Below are 20,189 nucleotides of genomic sequence, written 5' to 3'. Positions count from 1 at the left end.
TTTTATTTCTTTTATTGGACAAATTTATGATTGGAGATGTACTTAAGAGTGAATGTTCAGTTGTCCAATAGTAATGTTATTTCTGAAGGTAATGTGAGTGAGCGAGTCCTAGCGCGAGTTAGGCAGGCGATCCGCCAAACCCTTTGGTACGCCTCTGGGTGCGGTGGGGTCGTCACAGTATTTCTCTGCACTAATTGCAGAAACTGTAATTTTTCAAACTTTTTCTCCCTTTTCCGGCCAATTCCAAATCACACATTGGACAAATTTTTATCAATTTCAATCTCCCACACACATGTAATATACCATAAACACAATGTCCAACCTCTCAAAATACATCAAACACATCTTCATTGAAAATCGAGGGGTGAGGTTCTTTGATCATTTTTGCACTTTTACACCAAAATGGTATTTTGGGCACTAAATGCACATTAAATGAGTGCATGAGCATTTATAACCATGTTATCACCAAAACTCACTTGAATATACTTGAAATGCACAATGTATATATGCATGGAAATTTTAAACACTTAAAACACAATTTGGTATGAAAACCTCCCTTTTTACACTTGTTCTTCAATTGTACTTCCAAGATGGATGATGAAACTCCGGTACCTCCTACAAACAAGTGAAATATATCTAATTAATCAATGAAATCACACCAAGATGTAAGAAACACATGAAAAATCACAACTACAATATTATTATTGGGTTGCCTCCCAACAAGTGCTTTTGTTTATAGTCATTGGCTCGACTCTCCTACAACTTTTTTAACTCTCCATTGCGTTTCCTAAGGAGTAAATTACTCCTTTAGGAACCTTTTCTCCAACCAAATAGAGTTTCAATCTTTGACCATTTACTTTGAATGGGGCACCATTTTCTCCTTTTATTTCCACTGCTCCATAAGGAAACATACGAACCATTTCAAATGGCCCGGACCATCGAGACTTAAGCTTTCCAGGGAATAATTTAAGTCTTGAGTTAAACAATAACACCTTTTGCCATTCGTCAAAATGCTTAAGAAGAATGTGTTTATCATGCCAAAATTTCACTTTTTTTTTTTTTGTAAATCTTGGCATTCTCATACGAAATTAACCGCGATTCCTCCAATTCGCTTAACTCGAACATTCTCTTTTCACCTGCAGATTTAAAATCAAAATTAATATTTTTAATGGCCCAATAAGCTTTATGTTCTATTTCTACAAGTAAATGACACGTTTTTTCATAAACAAATTTACATGGAGACATTCCCAACGGCGTTTTAAATTTCGTTCTATACGCCCACAAAGTATCTTCAAGCTTGTTTGACCAATCCTTTCTCGATCGGTTGACCGTTTTCTCCAAAATGATTTTAATTTCCCGATTGACCAACTCCGCTTGACTATTGGCTTGAGTATGATAGGGGAGTGACTTTTTATGCCTGCATCCATATTTAAACAACAAAGTGTCAATAATTTTATTACAAAAATGCTTACTTTCGTCGCTTATTATTGCCTTTGGAACTCAAAACCTGCAAAATATGTTCCGTTTAAGGAATTTAAGCACAACTTTAGCATCATTAGTTTGTGAAGGAATGGCCTCTACCCATTTAGAGACATAATCAACTGCTAATAGGATGTACTTATTATTATATGAACTAGGAAATGATTCCATAAAATCAATACCCCAAACGTCAAATAACTCAACTTCCAAATATGTAGTCAAAGGCATTTCATTCTTTCTTGAGATATTACCGGTTCTTTGGCATTGATCACAGCTTTTAACCCAATTTCTAGCACTTCGGTACATAATAGGCCAATAAAATTCAGATTGTCATATTTTTGCTACGGTTTTAGTTGTGCTAAAATGTGACAGCCCCACCTCCCCCTAAGGCGAACCAGAGGGTTCGGCGGGCCGCCTGCCCAGCTCTCGCCGGGACTCAGTCGTTCACTAAAGTCCTCAAATAAATTGCAATATAAATCTCAAATATTACATCAAATTCTCCAAAAATTACATATCAAAAGCGAAGCGGAAATAATTCTCAACTATACATAAAATGATTCCAAATCCAAATTGTACAAAATATAACAATTCCAACTAAGCCATCCAGTCACGTGAACAAGTATTACAAGTCCTTCCTTTGCCTTGAGCCCTGTGGAGGGGAATAAAATATTTTGGGGTGAGCTAGAAGCTCAGCGAGTAACCAGTAAAATCAGAAATCAAATATATTTCACAATAATGCATTTCAATGATGTCATGATTCCAAAATCAAATGTACGTTTATTGCTCTCGTGAGCCAGTGAAATCATAGCATTTGAACACCCAACGCTCAAATAGATCATTTAATATTAACAGAGAGAGAGCCCCTTTTTGAGCTCCAGATACACATGAACATGACCATAAATAGAGTGGAGACGTTGGTGTCCAGTACAAGACTTTCCCAGAACTCATTGAAGCCAAAATCATATCATGAATTCACATGCAAGCACGCATGAAATGCCATCGAGTAAATAATGCAAGAAACATTTCACAAATAACTTTGGAAATAGTTTAGGGTCACTCACCTCAATGGCTCAGAAATCATCCATCATATAACATTGCCTTGCTCAAACCCAAGTCTTAGATCACAAACCCAATGCAAACAAGTCCCTTCAAAGTTCGGACAGCACTTCCCCTGAATTTGCTAACTTTTCCAGCCATCATGGCTTCATTATTTCCTCAGCCAGTCCCAAAGATACACACACAACAACAAGTTCATCCAATAGCCATTCAGCAAGCTCCAAGTAGTACAAAGACAAGTCAAGCTAGGGAAAAGTCCGGAAATGAAAGTTAAGCTCAAAACCAGAAAAACAGTTTTACGTCATTTTGCGGTAATGGTGCCAAAAGCACTACGATGGTCGGATGAAGGTGCAAGATACACCGTTTCGAAGCTAAGAGATAGGGATACAACAATGTAGAAGGCCACTCAGTCCAAATCCTAGCACAACTAGGTCAAATATGCAAAATACCAAACCAGAACCTTAATTGCAGGTTTACAAATTACACTATGCTGTAATTAGTCCAACTCAGTCTATACAGGTCCGAATGCAGAAATTCCAAAGGCATATGGTAGCTAGGACATCAAGCTACATTTCATAAGAAGACCTCAACACCCAAATCCAAAACAATTCCAGTCAAAACAACCCATTTCAGACGCAGTTCTAACATCCTGATGAACCCAGAACAGCAATAGTAATTTCGTCTTATCTCATTCTAAACTACTCCAATTGATCTGAAATTTTACAGGCACCTTTAAAACATCAATACCTACAACTTTCATGTTTTGAGGTAAGGCCAATTCGGCCTCTATCTAGGACCTAAAATTTCAGACAGAATGAAGAACCAAGAACCCTAACTTTCTCAAATTCCTTCCAAACCCAAAATTGGTTGCAATAACCAATCATTTACACCTACTAGAGTCATTACCCCTCATTACCAACCATCATAAATAACCACAACATCATGATCACATTAAACCAGAAAATTCATCAATAAATTGAAAACTTCACCAATTCATCTCAAACCAAGAAATAAGCCACAAATTTCAGCACTTTAGCTACCACTAAGCACATCTTAAACTTCATTAAGTGTAGGAGGAAGTTCAATCACCACTTACCTAGTAAAAAAGAGAAGAGAAGTTAATGGACACCTTAACTTCCTTGAACACTTCCACAAAATCACTTACTAACACCAAATGGAAGGATTTTATGGAGTAGAAACAAATTTCAGCAATTGGTTTGGATGATTTGAGCTAGTTGGAAGCTTAAAATTGGAGAGGTTTTCTTTCTTCTTGAGCTTAAGGTGGCCGGCCAACATGGAGAAAGAAAGAGTGAATTTTTGGTCAATTTTTGAGATATTTAATCCAAGGGTAAGAAAGGTCAAAAAGGTGAATAGTTGTCTTAGGCTTCAACCACTCACAAGGTGACACTTGTCACTCATTCAATGCATTCCTATCCCTTTCTTTTCCTCTCACATCAATCACATCTCATCCTCTACTTATCTCTTAACACCCGATAAATTTCACCCAGTATCCGGAACTTAACCTAATTGGCCGAATTTTTCTGAACATTTCGCCCTAGTGGGTCCCACATCCGGTATACACTCTTAATTTCTCACAAACTAACCGATACTAGAAAAATCATTTAAAAACTATATTTGCTCATAAACTTTATCTGGGAAATTTTTCTAATCAAGAAAATGTAGAAACGGCGGGCGTTTAAAAAAATAAACCCTAGAAAATTAGAAAATTTCCGGGTTCTCAAACTCATTTTTTTTCGGGGCGTCACATAAAATGACCTCCCGTTTCAAGAGTATGACAATGCATTAAAATACTATGTACCTCTTCTTCAGGAACACATCATCTAATTACTCCATCTGCACCATGTTTGCAAAAGAATGGTTCCTCCCAAAAGTAATGTTTAGTATCATTTAAGAACTTTTTCCTTTGATGAGAATTCAAATCACTTGGTATCACTCCGCTAACTACAAAGTTAACTAGATCAGCATACCATGGTGACTTATAAATTGCCATTAAAATCTCATCTGAAAATTTTTCTTTAATGGAGGAATGGTCTTCTTGAGGCATGTTTTCCAGTCTAGAAAGATGATCAGCAACTAAGTTCTCGTATGCTTTTTTATTTTTGATTTCCAAATCAAATTCCTGCAATAATAAAATCCATCGAATTAGTCGAGATTTTGCATCTTTCTTATTTAACAAATATTTGAGTGCTGCATGGTCGGTATAAATGATAACTTTAGATCCTACTAAGTACGATCTAAACTTATCCAATGCAAATATCACTGCTAGCAACTCCTTCTCTGTTGTTGCATAGTTGACTTGGGATTCATTTAATATTTTACTTGCATAATAAATGACATGAAGTCGCTTATCATGTTTTAGCCCAAGAACAGCCCCAACTGAAAAATCACTTGCATCACACATTAATTCGAACGGCAAGCTCCAATCCAGTGATGCTATTATGGGTGCGGAGACAAGTTCCTTTTTCATCCTATTAAAAGCAAGTAAACACTCATCATTAAAGTGAAAAGGAACATCTTTTGCAAGTAATTCACATAAAGGTTTAGCAATCTTGGAGAAATCCTTAATAACTCGCTGATACAATCCCAAGTGTCCAAGAAAGCTGCGAATGCCAGCTTTCACATTGATAGGTGGAGGCATTCTCTCAATAGCCTCTATCTTGGTTTGATCTACCTCAATACCTTCTGAAGAAATTTTATGGCCTAGCACAATACCCTCACAAACCATAAAGTGACATTTTTTCCAATTGAATACAAGGTTTGTTTCTTCACATCTTTGCAAAATTAGATCTAAGTTGTTAAGACAATCATCATAAGTAGATCCAAATACAGAAAAATCATCCATGAAGATTTCCATAATTTTCTTATTAAAATCAGAGAAAATTGCCATCATGCATAGTTGGAAGGTGGCCGGTGCATTGCACAGTCCAAAAGGCAATCTTCGAAATGCAAAAGTGCCGTAAGGACAAGTGAATGTTGTTTTCTCTTGATCTTCCGGTACAATGACTATTTGATTGTATCCTGAAAAACCATCCAAAAAATAATAAAATTCATATCCGGCCAATCTTTTTACCATTTGATCAAGAAAAGGAAGAGGGAAATGATCCTTTCTAGTAGCTGCATTCAGTTTTCTATAATCAATACAGACTCGCCACCCAACCACAACTCTAGAGGGAATCATTTCATCATTTTACCACGTACTATGGTTATTCCCCCTTTCTTTGGCACTACATGTATAGGAGAAATCCAAACACTATCAGAAATTGGAAAAATTATACCAGCATCCAACCATTTAAGGATTTCTACTCTTACCACTTCTTTCATATTTGGTTTTAACTTTCTTTGAGTTTCAACCACCGGTTTAGAATTTTCTTCTAACAAAATCCGGTGCATACAAATAGTTGGACTAATTCCCTTGATATCAGAAATCGTCCATCCTATAGCCTTTAAATGCCTCCTTAGAACACGTAAGAGCTTGTCTAGTTGTTCCTCATCCAGTGCTGCATTGACAATTACCGGCAATGTCTCTTTTTCTCCAAAAAATGCATATTTGAGGTGCTTAGGCAGTGGCTTAAACTCAAACTGTGGTGCTTGCTCACATGATGGTGGAGGTAGCCCTTTGCTTAGTCCTAACTCCTCATATACATTTCTCCTTTTGTAAGGAACTTGTGCCTGCAAAAATTCAGTCATTTCTTCAACTTGTTCCTTTTGTAGGCCTACACCATTAAGACAAAGTTCAAGAGAATCATCATCAAGATTAACTTGACTCATCTCTAATGCCAATTCATCACATATGTCAACAGAATAACCATGATCGGTAAAAGAGGGATATTTCTCCACATTACTCAAATCAAATTCCACTTCCTCTTCACCGATTTAAAACTTGAACTTACCTCGTTTGACATCTATTATTGTACCTGCAGTGGCCAAAAATGGTCTACCAAGTATAATAGGTACATTTACATCTTCCTCCATGTCTAAAACAACAAAATCAACAGAAATAATGAATTTCTGCACTTTAATGAGCACATTCTCCAATATGCCCATTGGATGTCTAATAGACCTGTCAGCCAATTGTAAGAAAATCTTAGTACGTTTTAACTCTTTCAACCCCAATTGTCTAGCCACAGTTAAAGGGATCAATGACACACTTATACCAAAGTCACAAAGTGCTTTAGAGAATTCTACATTACCAATAGTGTAAGGAACTGTGAAACTCCCTGGATCTTTCAACTTTCGTAGCAATTTATTTTGTATGATGGCACTACATTCTTTTGTTAATGCAATTGTCTCACTATCTACTAACTTCCTTTTCTTAGTCATTATCTCCTTGAGAAACTTTACGTTTGAAGGAATCTGCAAAATAGCATCAACAAAAGGAATGTTAATATGTAATTGTTTGAAAATGTTGACAAACTTCTCAAATTCTTTGTCATTTCTTGAAGGTTTCAATCTGTGTGGAAATGGCAACGGTGGAGGAATTGGTGTTGTATCTCTCATTTGTGGTTCATTTTCCTCCGTCTTTTCTTTCCCTTTGATTTTCTTGTCGTCCTCTCCTAACTCACTCAATTGCTTGTTCTCTCTTCTTTCACATTCTCTCTCACATTCAACTACTAGTGCCCCACCTACTTCCTTACTACTATGGAGGGTTATAGCCTTCACATGCTCCCTTGGGTTCACCTCCGTCTTACTAGGTAAGTCCCCTTGGTTGCGATTGTTAACCGCATTTGCTATTTGCCCTAATTGGACCTCAACATTCCTGTACATATTAGTGAGTTGGTCCATCCTTCTTTCAATTCTTTCAAACCGTTGAGTAGTGGCATTGGCTAACTTTTCAATTTTATCATTTGATACATTTGCCAGCTTTTCAATTGCTAATTCCCAAGCTAGTTTGGACTCCGGAAGTGGTTACTTTGGTTGAAAACCCGGTGGATTAACTGGTTTTTGTTGGTTCCCTTGATCCTTCCATCCAAAATTCAGGTGATTACGCCATCCTGGATTATAGGTGCTGGAGTATGGATTGTTTTGGGGTGGACGGTTGTAATTGTTGAGATATTGAACCTGTTTGCTGCTAGCACACATAAAATTATCATGATCTCCGCCGCAAGTAGTACAACATGCAACAACTACTCCTTGATTAGAACTAGAACCAACTTGCCTATTAAGCATCTTAACCACATTATCCATCTTTGCACTTAACATATTCAAGGTATCTACTTCAAGCATACATACGGTTCTCCTTGTATTACCTTGTTCATTTGCCAATTGGTAGTTGTTAGTAGCCATTTCTTCAATCAATTGTTGAGCTTCCTCAGCTGTCTTTCCCATCAATGCTCCTCCCGCTGCCGCATCTACATGCGTCTTTGTTGGATAGGTGAGACCATTGTAAAATGTTTGGACTGCTAACCAATCTGGTAAACCATGATGAGGACATCTTCGTTGCAATTCCCGATAGCGCTCCCAAGTTTCATACAATGTCTCTCCTTCCTGTTGAGAGAAACTAGTTATATCCATTCTGAGTTAGCAATTTTTTCAGGTGGAAAGAATTTATTAAGAAAAGTCTTAACTAATTCAGCTCAAGTTGTAAAAGTGTTAGGATGATGAGATTGTAGCCAAACCTTAACCTTGTCCCTTAGTGAAAATGGAAACAATCGAAGTTTAATTGCATCATCACTAACACTATTAAACTTAATTATATCACAGATTTCAAGAAATGTTGACAAGTGAGAATTTGGGTCTTCGGTAGCATTACCTCCATATTGAAATTGTTGTACCATTTGAATCAGTGATGGTTTAATCTCAAAATTATTAGCATTTACCGTTGGCCTTACAATGCTAGTTTGAGAATCTTGTGTTTTCGGTACAGCAAAATCTCGTAAAATTTGCCTATTTGGTTCATTTTCCGCCATTTCTTCCTCAAATGGTAATGCTATCAAGATTTCTTCTATCGGCTGCCAAACCTCTTGTTTCTCTTGATGTGGTGTATTTCTCCTTTGTCTCCTTAGTGTTCTCTCAATTTCATGATTGAAAAGTGCAACTTCTTGATTTGATCGGTGCATACACCACAAATAAAAACAAGAGAAATTTTACAGTTTTTATTATTAAAATCAACTATAAACAACTTGAATAAAAATCATGAAAATATCTAAATTAATAGAGATGATTAGGCCCTAATATTACGGCTCCCCGGCAACGGCGCCAAAATCTTGACGGGATTTTTATATCAATGCAAGTTTAAATTCGATTTTATACCCGTTGACTGCAAGTATACGGGCCGAAATCGTAACATAGGGTATGTATCGGGTCGATCCCATGAGGAGCAAATTAAACAAGTACTAGGCACTTATTTTTCTGTGTTATTTAGACTTACAATAAATTTGAGCAGAGAAAGTATATTGCTAGAGTCTGCAAATCTGATATACAAATCTAGTTTAACAAATGCTAAATGCAAATGGAGAAATTTCACTCAAGGAAGAATCTAAGGATGTAGATTCCACTTATGGCATAAATAACACAAATAAATGGATTTACCTCTTGTTATTATTCTTGTTTAACCAGAGATTTATTTCCAAAATTACCAAGTCTCATTCTCATGATGAAATGGCCTAAAGTAGTTCAGTTTTCCCTATTTTCATGGTGAAATACTAATTCTACTCTGTTTTCTTTCATGAAATGCTAAGGAATCCACTTAAGTGTATCTCTATTTTCATGAACATACAACTCAAGCTCTACTCATGTGTTTTCATTGTTACTACCAATTCTCATTGAACAATAACAACTATAAACATGCTATTGGTGATCAATCAATAACAAGTAATCATAGCTACACAAGTAAACAAGTTAATACAAGATATAACAAATGTAAATCACATTCAATTCATATTATTTAGCCATAAGTTTCATCTACTCCCTAGATAAAGAAAATTAGCTACTCATGAATGATTTAACAATCAAACTCACAAGTTTATTAATGCAAAACATCATAAAATACAAGTACGAGAAAGATAAAAGAAAGCTTAGCCAATTGATGGTAAAACTCTCCAATTTCTGCTATGTTCTTGTACAAGATGATTACAAGTGAAAATTCCAATGCTTCTCCAAGGACTCCTAGCTAGAGAGAAACTAGTTACCAGAAGGAAGACTAGCTACGTATGGTTATGTCTTTCTTCTTCCTTGTGTCTCTGCATAAAAGGTGGTAGAAAGTCCTTTTCTCTCCCTTCATAATTTCCTCCACTCAGATTTTGTAAGAGAAGTCAAAGATATAATATTTCCTTTTGTCTACAACTCATTCGGTCTTCTCTTTTGTTGCAGAAGTATGTGCCACCGATTTCTGTCTCTCAAAATAGTTGAAAAAGTTATAAGAGAGGTAAAGAAAAATGGCTGTGCCAATTGTTGAAGAGAGAGACGGATCCGAGGGGTGAAAATGGATCCGAGGACTTCCTATGCTGGATCCGAGGTCGGATCGTCTAATCTCGGATACATTATTCCAGAAGTACAGACGAGGGTTCGGATCACTCTTTGATCTCACGGATCCGAGCTCGGATCCGTGCCATTGAATTTCCAGTTTTTTCACTTCTTTCCTTTTTCCTTTATTTTTGCTCCTAGTTTCTCTTGTACTTTATCCTCAGGACGATTCTTACAATTTCTTCATCTCGTGTATGAATTCCATATATCCATATCCTTCATATTTTTACAAAATTAACACATTAATCCACTTATTTATCAAGTTTTGAACATTTAAACAATATTTAATCAATTATCACCAAAAGAGTTCAAATATGGTTTTAATCTTCTCAAAACATACCAAAAGTTCATACCAAATTTATACAAAATGCATGTTAAATATTCACTTATCACTAAACCCTAAACTAGGTTTCCTCGTGAACCAAAAGAAACTTCAAAACTTTTTAGATGCTCCAATTTCTGAAAACCAGAGACATCACTACCATCACTACTGCTCAAGTCGATTTGATACCAACAAAACAATTGAAAAAGTCCTGAGATATCCCTAAGAACAAAATGGATACTTGTGTTCATCAATGACTTCTCACCTTGGTGCTCCACAATTTGATGATCGATACCAGTAACTAACTTTGCTTTCTTCGTCATCATTTGGCTTTCCTCCATCTCCATCTCCATCTTGTTCTTGTAGGAAACAAAAAAACAAAGGAATTAAAAAACACAAACAAAACCTCATAGTGGCAAAATGAAGCTTTATTTCTCAATATTTCACTCTACCCAATTGGTAGGCATTACTAAGTAGCAGCCTAAGAATTGAAAACAAATCGCAACATGGAGTGCCACTTATCTTCTTCAACTGACATAATCCCTATGGGGACTCAACATCAACAATTTCAAGACAGCAAAACAAGAAAGAATTTGGCAACTATAATGCAAAACTAGTTTACTACCCTACACTATAAATTCCGATCTTGAATATTCAATTTTTCTGTGATGTTCTTGTTAGTTTTTTCATTCAGATTATAGGTTTTGTATTAGTCATAAAATCTTAAATTTATAATAAATCAAAAAATTGGATTTTGGTAATTCAAATTCTGTATGGATTAGTTATTTATAGGGATGTTTTTATGTTAGACTGCAACATTGTCTATGAAAATCTTATCATCATAGATGTATTTCGAGGTGTTTTTAAAATTTAATATTTTGTTAAGATATTTTTAAAATTTTCCCCAACCCACCACACATCACTACCCGTTGCCCACCATCACCGCCATCCACCACCGCCACCCGACAACCCCTCTCTCCCTTCCTTTGCTAGCCCCTTCCCTCATTCTCTAGACCTCCTTTCCCATTTGGTTGCGGCAGCCGTGACCTTGAGGGGTCTAGGGGACAGGGAAGGAGAGAGGAGAAAGGGTTGGAGGGCCAATGGCAGTGACAATGAAGGAGGAGGGAGTGGTGGTGGGAGGAAGAAGAAAAAGTAGTAGGATTTTTTTTAAGTTGTATTGGAAATTGTATAGATTAGGGTGTTTCTTGTGATGTTTTTGGAGTGTGATATTATAGCATTGTCTATAAAAACCTACCTATAAAAAACACTTCAATCCAAACAATGCCTCAAATTATTCTTTACAATCACCTCTCATAATCAAATTTTACAAAATTTAATGCAAACGAGAACACGACCTATGGTAAAACATGAACATGCACTTAATTTTTCCTTTGAACATGCACTTAATTTTTTTCAGACGCAGAGCAATTTTGCTTTGTTTCTTTTTTTGAATAAAATTCTATTGCTTTTCAATTTTTTTTAACAAAATTCTTTTAATTTTCACCTGACCATCTCAATGCATCCTGTAAAGCAGAGCAAATTGCCGAGTTTCTTTTTTTTTTTTTCTTTTTTTCAAATAAAATTCTATTCCAATGAAGCATTTTTCCCTCTTCTTTTTAGTTTGTAAGCGCAAAAGTCGAACTGACCTAGATGACAAGTGACTAAAAGCAAATACCAAAATTATCTAGAAGAACAGGCTAGCCTAATGGACGAACTAACCTACTCATAATCAAGTTGGGCCCAGTAAGAGCCCGTTGAGAAATAAATTCCGGGAACAAGTCCCCCCAGCGTTTCACCGTTAACCGATGGATGGGATGGAATCATAGGACAATCCATACATACGTACCTCCTAGCCAACACGGTCACTCAGAGAATATTACCATCTTACTACTATTTTACCAAAGGTTGGAAGATTTTGATCCACATTCGTTTCACTACATAAAAAGGGCATGCTGTCGAGCGGGCCCGGAAGGGGGGGGAGAACAGACCAAAGATTTCAACACTCACCCAAGCCCAGAAATATGTTTGGACAACTCAGGGGCCTCTTTAGCAAATGATACCAAAAAACTACAGCGGCACCTAATGAGAAGCAGAATTATGAAGGTAAGGCCGCATCTAATAAAAAAGATGACAGGCAGGATAATAAGAGAAGTTGAACAACTTCCAGTGTAACCTGCACATGCTCTGAACGTTTAAAATCATGTCACATTTATAATCAAGCACCAGAAAATAGAATTGATGGCTGAATATCTCAGAACAAGAAGCTATCAACTCCTTAAGTTCAGGTGATCTCCTTTAATGCAAAAAGGTTTCTCGGTACCCTGAGAAATTAACTCCATGCAACTGGTATACAAACAGAAAACTGATTTAATCCTCTTAACTCACTCCAACCTACGCTCTTGCACGTCTTAAATTACCAAGTAGCTGACTTGAAACAAAACATACTGACTTTTATAGTGAAACCAATTACTGCGACACACCCAACCACTTTGAGAAGTTCTCGAACTCAGCGTAATCGCTATCAGAGATCATTGTTTTGTACCACGACTTTCCAGCAGCTTTTACAGCAGACGTCTCATCCTGTCAGAAGTGACAAAGAAGTAAAACGGATGAGGGCTCAATATGCAACATTAGAACTAAATCACACCCAAATTAATCAAGTTAAGAAAGCTGGGGCCACTCATTCTCAAAATAAGTCCTAGGCCCCCCTCCAACTATCATGTAAAATCAATCATCCGCAACAAGAAAACAAGAATTATCAACCAGTGACAACACTATACACAATGATTACAGAAAGAAACAAAAAAGTAAGACCCATATGTTGCTGCAAACCAGTTAGGAAATTCCTAATGCTCCATTAGATCAAGTGTTTCAACATCAATTAATAAACCAGAGCCCGAACCTGTAAAGTTACTAGGAGTGATCAATCATTACCCAGAACCCATAAAGCTTGTTTAAGCATCCAGAAAAAGCTAGTCAAACAAAACTGCAGTGCCAGACATGTAATGAAACCTTAAGATTATCATTTAGAATGCAACCGAGCATGCTTATTTAGGACAAGCATCTATCAAGAACGACCAAGACTAGACAAGAAAATATCAGCACAAACACCATATGATGTAACACACAACTCTGCACCCGATTTCATATGTATAAAAACAAAAATCAGCAGCTATAATGTAAATGGAAAAACAAGCTCATCCAACAATAGCACAAATACATAAACAATGACCGAAAATCCAACTAAAGTGTGGACTAGACAACCAATAGAAACAAAAGGAAGCACAAAACATACCGGTGCCACCTCATTGTGTTTTGTCTTGAGTTTTTCTGTTTATACTGATGGATTTTGTTAAACAAGAAAAGAAAATTTGTTTGAACAATTATTCTTCAAATTAAATCATTATGTGTCTCGATAATTAATGCTTGTACTGTTATCAATTATCTAAAATAAAATAGGTTGCATGGCAGCAGGAAGTAGCCTTAATTCCTTAATTCTGATAAGTTATGAAGAGATAAGAACAGTTTATAGAGCCAACACGTGCAGATAAATACATCAACTACAGTAGCATCAATATTCCAACAGAATCAAGCATGCATAGAAAGGAGAGGGAATAATAATGATATAAACCATATACCTTCGTCATTGGACTCCTCTTCTTGGCCAGCTTCTCCCTCTTAGCCTCAACACGCTGTTTCTCAGCCAAGAGAGCCATCCTCCTAGCAGTCTTGGCATAAGGATTGAGCTTGAGCAGACAATTCAAATTCTTCAGCGGGTTCTTCTTCATTGGTGCCCTCTTCACCACCTTCTTGATTGGCCTCACCACAGATTGCACCTCGTCAGAGTTGATAATTCTCGCCAAATCACCATTCACCATCTTGGCCCTGGGCAAAACATACCCCTTCTTCTTCAAGGAAGGCTTATCAAATGACCCGTAAATCTCATCCAATTTCTCAAATGCTGATTTCGTCCAAACAATAAACCTCCCAACGTGACCTCCCGGGGCAAGCTTCAACAAATTCAAACGGTCCACGTGGGCCACCTCGATTCCAAGAATGTTGCGGAAGGCCTTCACGAGCTTGGCCCCCTCAGTACCGTACACAACCAGAGGACCTTTCCTGGATATGTAGCGGCGGTTACGCATCTTGCCCTTTCCTGGGCGGATGCTCTGGCTGTCCTTAGCCTTCTCAGCATCAGGGTAAAGCCCCAATTTTCTTGAGAAGACTGATAGCATTGGAGGTTTTCTCCACGGCCTCAGCAGAATCAGAGATCACACATGGGATTTGCGGGACAGACTCGATGCGGTGACCGCGGGCCATGACAAGGGAAGGCACAGCAGAGGCGGCGATGGCAGAAACCACGGCATACCGTTTCTTGTTGACTGGGACCTTGCGGTGCCAACGGCGCCAGATCTTGGTCGGAGCGAACATGCGGCCGCCGCGGCACATGTTGCCATAGGTACCCTGGCCGGCACGGTGAGTGCCGCCGCCAGGAACACGAGGGATACGGGAAACAGCGCGACCAGTACCCCAGGACTCGGCGGAGGTCTGGTGACCGGCGGACCTAGAGACGGCGTAGGGTTGGCGGGAGTTCTTGGAAATGTCGCGATGAACGTCTTGGAGGATGTCGGGCCGGATTGGGGCTTTCATGACGTCAGGCAGAGGGAGGGAGTTGGTGTTGGCCTCCATTTCATTCTCAAGAGGGATAACGGTTACTACCGAGAGAGCAGCGGTGGAAGCCATTTCGGGTGCGGGTAACTGAGGGGTTTGGGAATTGGGAGAGTGCGTTTAGGGTTTTAACATAGTGATATACAACTACGTATATATATCTGCGCTCCAATTAACGATCCAATGTCAGGCCTAATATGCCATCAATTGGGAAAGACCTACTATGCCATTAATTGGGCCAGATCTTGATCAAACTATAAATTCATTCTTTTTTTCTAGATTGTTTAATTATTTTAATATATAAAATCCAATTAAAAACTTTGAAATAGGAGGTCATAACTAATTCTGTCACCAATCAAATTTAAAATCTAAAACTTTTCCATTAACTCTCCATGTTAGGCAAATTAATTGAGTGTTTCATAAATCATTTATATTTCCGGAAAAAAAAAAGTTTCATAAATCATTTATAGTTTACTATTTCATAAATCATTTATAGTTAACTATTCAGACTTTAAACCCTTTTTACTCCTTAATTAAAGAAAATACATTTGTCAAGTCAAATTCTGTGGGATAATTAATTATTCCCATTTTAAAATCATTCACCCTATTATCCTTTTATCACTTTAGCCCTTTTTACTCCTTCAATTTTTATTTGTCAAGTCAAATTCTCAGGAATAGTATGATTAGTCCAATTTTTAAGTCATTCACCCAATTATATCTTCATCACTTTCCTTCTAAATGCAATAATCATTTGTTAAGTCTTCTAATAATATATTAGACTACTTTTGTGCTTTACTAAATCAATTTTCTTGTGGGTTTAAACTTGTTTTGTTATCATTTTTTTTTTTGTAGTTAGTCAGCTTCGAGCACTTTAGTAAGTTTTTTTTTCAAAGTTTTAGATTTTTTTATGTTGGACTTTCTTTAGTAAGTTTGTTTTTTAAAAAATTTTAAGTTTTTAACATTGAAACTTATACTTTAGCATTAAATATGAGTATGTAAATAATAATTATGACGTTTTATTTGCACTTAGAATAAATTTAATATTACTATTGTGCAGGCATATAGATGATTTTTCATATAGCACATGTACATCAAAAAGTGCATATAAAAGAAAATTTATGTATGAATTCTAAATCAATAAAGGTAAAATTAGATGGTTGTTTTTGGCAGCATCTTAGCAATATTTCCATGAAAATTTAGTATTTCACCAAACTTACACCCAAATTTTTAAACTTTTCTCGATTAGCAATCTAGCTTTTTATTTGACTAAAAACACTTGAAAAATGAAGCAACGAATCCTAAATAATTAAAGGGATGGAAAATATAGGATCATAGGATTAAGGATGGTAGAACTTGAGGAAGAGCTATCAAATTGAGATGATTCATGTGGGTTTAAGCAAGTTATAATTGGATTAACCTATATATAACTACTTAAGTTATAATTGATCTAACCTATATATAACTACTTAGTTAATAATTCAAAATGGATGAGTCATAAATGAATATAGTTTTAGATGGGTTTGGGTTATTCATGCTCATTCACGGTCCATTATTAAACTTTATTTACTTTTTCTCCCATATTTTGTTTAGCAATAAAACACTATGTCATTCTAAATTTGTAATAAAAAATAACAACATATCAAGTTAATAAGTAAATTTTTGCCCAAATAAAGAGAAAAAACATAAAATATTACACAAAGGAACCTAAAATTGTGTGTCGCGCCCATTTTTGAAAATAAAAGAGAAATGATGCTAAAATGCATTGTTCATTTTATTTTTAGAAAATAAAGAAAAAGGACCTAAAATGAGACGGTTTGGACCCCAAAATAATTGTCTAAAAAGGATTTTTAGAACAAGCATAGTCTCCACTTGGTATCGAGTTTAGGTATACCAAGTCACCCAAAATGTTTAAAAATTAAAAGAAGTAAATAAAACCCTTTTAGAAGACTCCAGATCTTCGAAAATGAGATAAAAGAGTTCGGGAGTCACAGTTGAAGAAAGGGAAGACAAAGATTTTGATCTAAGGCACCTTTTCAACCTAGTCAAGGTTAGTTGCAAGATTTAGTCAAATTTTTTTTCTAATCTAACCTATAAAATTTATCACATTTGGATGCTTTTATATTGATGCAAATCTAGACCTAAAGGATATCGAGAGGGTCGAAATTTCTCTTCAAAGTTTAATTGGTATCAATCATATTAATTGTAATGCCTAAAAGTGATTCTTTGAAGAGGTCATGAAAAATACAAAAGATGAGACTCAAAAAAGAAAAAGAAAAAGATACATGATCTAGAAGAAAAGAATGCAATATAACGGGTACGGAAAACTAAAATTTGTGACTCGATTTTCCTTCTTATAGGGAGGTAATAGCATGCTAAGGTTTAAAAAGTCATACTCGCTCATTTCCTATATTCGAAGGTGACTCTCCTAACCTAGTCAAGCAAATGGACGAACCTACTTCTAATTTTCTAGAATGAAATGCAATTTTAAATAATATGGTCCAAACATATAGAGGGTAAAAGAATAATAGTTGGAAAAATATCATGCAATTTAAAATAACCTAAAACTAGGAAAAGATGCATGAGATGAAATAAATGTCATACAAGGTATGAATCTAGGGCAAAAACAGTTTAAAGGGTCTACTATTGGACTAACCCATTTCTACAAGTTCTCACTTGCGTTGTACTAGTGAGAAATCGGAGAGAAAATAACAACTAGCATTGGACTAATGCAATGACGTCATGCATTTATTATAAATAGATAAAGCATATAAAACATAATTAAAGTGAATAAACACATAAAGCATATAGAACATGAAGAACACATAGCACATAGGCATAATATCTATATGCGAAACTCTAAAGAAAGCGAATAAACACATAAACACACAAGCATGCAAGTAAATAAAAACCAACCATTACATTGGGGGTCCTAACTACAATGTAGAAGAGGAATTTTGGAAATAATAAATCTATCTATTACATTTATCTATCTAAATACATTTTTTTTTTGAGCAAAAGGGAAAAACCTATCTATTACAATTTGACATTTAAATGCCTCCCAAACAATCATTAAAAATAAAATAAAATAAATGAAAACTTAAAATGAATAACATGAAAAATGAAAGAAAAAGCATTCAAAACATGCAATCACACATAAAAAATATATAGGAGCATATAAAAGAATTTAAAATAATAATAGAAGGTACTTCCTTTGAAATAGTGGTTAAATGAGGTAGAATTTGCTCTATTTATACTCCAAAATCAACAAAATAGTCAAAGTACCAATTTAATTAACAATTTAAAAGACAATGTAAACATATAGCAAATTCACTCTATTATTTTAAAGAAATATGAATAAACATAAAATCCCTAAAATTTACTATTTAAATGAAGTATTATTAACAATTTAAAGAAGATAAATAATTGTAATTGAGAAATAATAAAGATTAGGGACTTAATTGCAAACATTTAAAATTTTTGGGGTCAAATTAAATTTTTAAAGAAATGGGCGTCAAACTTGGATAAAAGATAAAGTTTAGAGACCAAAATATAATTAAATTAAGGACCTAATTGAAAGAAGTTCAAACTTTTTAGGGTTTAGAGACCTAATTGCAAAATTTTGTGTCAGATTTAACCAGAAAATAAGCCGTGGGCCGGTTCTATGTTATTTCTCGGGCCATACCTCCAACTGCCCAAGCAAAAATCGGATTTTTATTTTAAAAAAAAAAATCAGCCCATTTGTTTTATTAAACCAAATCCAACAAAAAAAACGTTGGGTTTGACCACCAAAGCCCACGTACAAACCCAAACAAAAATAAATTCTTGACCCACTCTTTAGTCCAAAAACAGGTTTCATTAAACATTTATAACAACAAAATGAATCTAATCATTACAAACAAAACCAAAATAATAAGAACAAAAATAGAAAGAAAATTGGCAAGAACTTTCAAGCGGGTATGAAGTTTCTAGTGGGTCGACCTGCCGAAAACTGCAAAATTCCAGTCAAATTGGCCGGAATATCGCTGGAATCCCTTTTTTAAAACCCTTAGGACCGAAACTTTACATATACATGGGACTCATGGCATTCTGAACTCAAACAAACATCCAATAAGGTCCTAAAATCAAATAATGATAGCAAAAATATGGATCTAAGTTTCTTGAACATAAACTTCCATAAACACCCTCAAATCCCTTGTATAAACATTGAATCAAACAAGGAGAAGTTGAGGAAATACTTGAGGATGCTTTCGGATCAAATTAAAACAAAAAAAAACGCGACGAGGATAGATTTGTTGAAACTTCAAATGTGCATCAGTGAAGTTGGACCAGCAACTTCGGAGGTGAATTAGAAGGGTTTTTCGTCATTTTTTGCGCAAGATTTCTAAACCAAGCTTGCTCTCCCAACTTCATAGATTGTGTAGAAACTGAAAGCTCCTCAAACGAAGTTTTATTGAAGGAGAAAATTAGGTTGAAAGAGGGCTGCAGAGCCAGCCTTTTCTACAAAATTTTTCCAGTAAAAAATTCCTTTCTTTCCTCTATTTTTCCTTCTTTTCCCTCTCTCTTTCTTTCTGCCGTTACCCCTTACCCTTCCAGAAATGCACTCTTCCCTTTTAAATAAAATTAAAACCCAAAACCCTCATCTCAATGGTGGATATGAAAACCGGTTTTGTTGGCTTATTTTGGGCCATTTGATGGTTTTGTTTCCAGGGGATTCTTGATAATTCTTATAGGAATGAGGTGGCACTTTGTACTGGTGTGCTTGGGAGGAAAGAAAAGGAAGAAAAATTCAACTTTGCAACTCCAAAATTCTGCCAGCTCTTTGTTCGTTTTTTCTGCTATTTCTGGTAAAGAAGGAAGAAGATGTACGTGCGCATGTAATTTTTTTTTCTTTTTCATAATATTCAAAAAATTGTATTTTTCATTTCTGACTCCTTTCTTTTCCTTTCTTCATTTTCCTACAAAACCAATCAAATAAAAAGATTTGACCTAAACATAAAATAAATATAAATAAAAAATGAATTGTCAAAATTTTTGGTGTCTACATGGTGATCATGGTAAGTTTCAAATTTTGTCACTCTACAAGAATCTAAAATTAATTTAGGTATTAACACAAACAATCAATTAACACTCAAGAAATTTATTAGACTTGTATGAAAGGAAGGGAGGAAGTATGATAAATTTT

The 20,189-nt window shown here is 35.7% G+C and overlaps 1 non-coding gene and 1 pseudogene across 1 annotated transcript; one reads left to right on the top strand and one right to left on the bottom strand.

The window, feature by feature from the left end:
- The first annotated feature begins 7,969 nt into the window (after positions 1 to 7,969).
- Positions 7,970 to 8,076, top strand: LOC113710804 (small nucleolar RNA R71). Its single transcript, XR_003452984.1, has one exon. It is a non-coding gene; the product is annotated as a small nucleolar RNA R71 (small nucleolar RNA).
- A 4,448-nt stretch (positions 8,077 to 12,524) lies between these two features.
- LOC113709303 (large ribosomal subunit protein uL4z-like) lies at positions 12,525 to 15,139 on the bottom strand (annotated as a pseudogene).
- Between the last annotated feature and the right edge of the window lie 5,050 nt (positions 15,140 to 20,189).

This window comes from Coffea arabica, chromosome 9e (assembly GCF_036785885.1).
Source record: "Coffea arabica cultivar ET-39 chromosome 9e, Coffea Arabica ET-39 HiFi, whole genome shotgun sequence".
NCBI lineage: Eukaryota > Viridiplantae > Streptophyta > Magnoliopsida > Gentianales > Rubiaceae > Coffea > Coffea arabica.
The sequence above is the reverse complement of the archived record's forward strand: the minus strand, read 5'-3'. Positions and strand labels throughout refer to the sequence as shown.